Source organism: Athene cunicularia, assembly GCF_003259725.1.
Source record: "Athene cunicularia isolate RWA chromosome 2 unlocalized genomic scaffold, athCun1 chr2_part1, whole genome shotgun sequence".
NCBI lineage: Eukaryota > Metazoa > Chordata > Aves > Strigiformes > Strigidae > Athene > Athene cunicularia.
In genome coordinates, this window is record NW_020799095.1 from 25,026,476 (window position 1) to 25,028,910 (window position 2,435).

The following is a 2,435-nucleotide window of genomic DNA, read 5'->3' on the forward strand; positions in this document are numbered from 1 at the left end:
CACCTCAAAGGGCTGTACTTTATCTTTACTTGAATCTTAGAGCAATTCTGATGATGTCATCCAAACAGTCTCAGTTTGCAAGACGTGGTGTTCTATAAAACAGCAAGAACGGACTTTTTTTTAAAGTCAGTGGATCAACTGCTTAGTTGATTTAAGCAACTAGAATACTTTGATGCCCAAATGGGGAAAAAATGTTAGTTAACAGAATGAATGTAGCGCTATGCTTCAGGGTATTTCATGCATCCAGCTTTGCCAAAGAACTAAGCTTGTGAAAAGTAGTAAGTACACCTTATTTCATGCATCGCTTGTAATAACTGTTTTTTGTAGTTACATTTCTGTATTTCTGCTGCACTAAAAATATCTCCATGTGAGATAAGAGAGGTGCTAGAACAACCAGATGGCAGTTGCTTATATTTATAACATTCATGTCTGGTGATAAGCTATATGAAACATGATAAAAGATTAAGAAATTACTGCACTATAGTGAAGAATAAAGGTTTACAAGTAATTTTTTGATGTTATATAGTAATCTCAGCTAACACTTTTAAGACAGTAAGCTGGATAATGCTAGAAGTTGCCCATAACTTGCAGAATGTTGGCCTCAAGTAAACTAGAAATGAGCTAGTCAAAGTCCCTGATCCTAGGTATCTTCACACACATACATAACTGTTGGCATAAAAATAGTTCCATGATTACAAAATGTTTTTCAGAATCAAGGTTTATTCAGGAGTATTTGCCTTCCCACCTTACCCTGGTGCAACTAAGTAAAATAATACTTTTAATTTTAGCAAGTAAAATCTCCCCTTGTGCCTCGGTGGTTCTCCTGCAACAGCTGAAGTAGTTCCTTCACCTGATGTGAGATTTTCTTTTTTCATATTCCTCTAGGAGATTTGAACATATAAATCCCATTAAAAGACAGAATGAGCTCTTCAGGTTCACCTAAGAAGGAAAAACTACCAAAACCCAATGCCAGACCTGGCTGAAGGGATCCCAGATCCTCATCCACTGCAGAGAGACTTTCTGTCACTTATTAGCACCGCTTCCCTTTGGAGAGGTAAGAAGTAACTCCATGAACATTTTTCTCTCAAAACCAGTAATACCTGTAATGCAAGTATTCACACCTGGGCCTGTTACTCTTTCATAGTCAAGGGAACTCATGTCCAGAGAATGGTTATTCTCATCAGAAACTAAAATAAATTAACCACATCCTAAAATGCACCTTTTTCTATTTGCTCTAAAAAGAGCTCTAATGACCAACATGGCTCAACAATGTCTACACTATAATGTCTAAAGGTAAATGAGATACCTAACATCAGGTTTCCCATATGCCAAACTTCCAGCTGCTGAAGTGTGTTCTTTTTCTCTAGGACTGTGGACCCCATTAGATTTGTTTCCCATGAAAGTAACTGCTCACTGTTACTGTGTTTAAACAAAGACTATTCTATTAGGGTTTCTGCAGTTCTGGAAAGCAATCCTGTATTTCTTGCCATAAATCCATTCTAGTTTGTCAGCACGCTGTCTGCACTATGTACACCATGCTCAGGTACAACCTGCTGTTAGTGGTCACATCAGTGTCAAATATGGAAATTAGACAACCGCCCGAATCTTACTTGAAATTCCTCAGGTTATACAACTATTAACTAAATTATCCCTTTTGACTTCTTCAGCCCTCTGGGAGTGCACGCTCAGCTATCTATCCATTAGGATCCCAAGTCTTTTTCAGAGCTACTGTCTTGCAGTAAAGTCCCTGTTGCTGTAAATGTCTTGCATTTTTGCTCCTAGATGCATGACTTCCAGCGAAGTGGTTCAGGTACACCTCACAGACACACTGAGACACTGACATGCGCACTTCAGACCTCTAAGTTTCAGGAAATGATACCCCATTACTGTCCTCACTTCCAATCTTCTCTTCCCTCTTCATTTTCCTACAGTTCCCTGTCGTCCCCTCTTCTTCAAACCCTTTCCTTGGGCCCCACCAACTCAACCTCATCTCCCCCACTCCTCCTTTCGCTCCATGTTGTCCTTAGACTGCTGCTCTTTTCACACGCAACGCAGGAAAGTTAATGCTTCCCCATTTAAGAGGGATAATTTTACACCCTGTTTTGCTGCTCCCCATTTTTTCTTTTATCTCCCACTTATCCAACAGCTCATTTTCAAATGCCACCTGTGAACTTTCCCCCCTCATTTGAAGCTCTGAAATTATCTTTAAATCCACCTCCGAACAGCTCTCGCAAAATCCCAAACGACTTTCCACTACCTTGACGACAACTGCCTGTTCACAGCGGGCAAAACATTTTATTTCCCTGATGCTCCTCGCAGGAGGCCTGCGGTCCCTGGGGCTGAGGAGAAGGGCTTGGGGTTGTGGTCGAGGCGGTGCGAGGAGTCTCGGGGGGGCCCAAGCCGGGCAGTCCTTCCCACCCCTCTCCCCTCAGGCC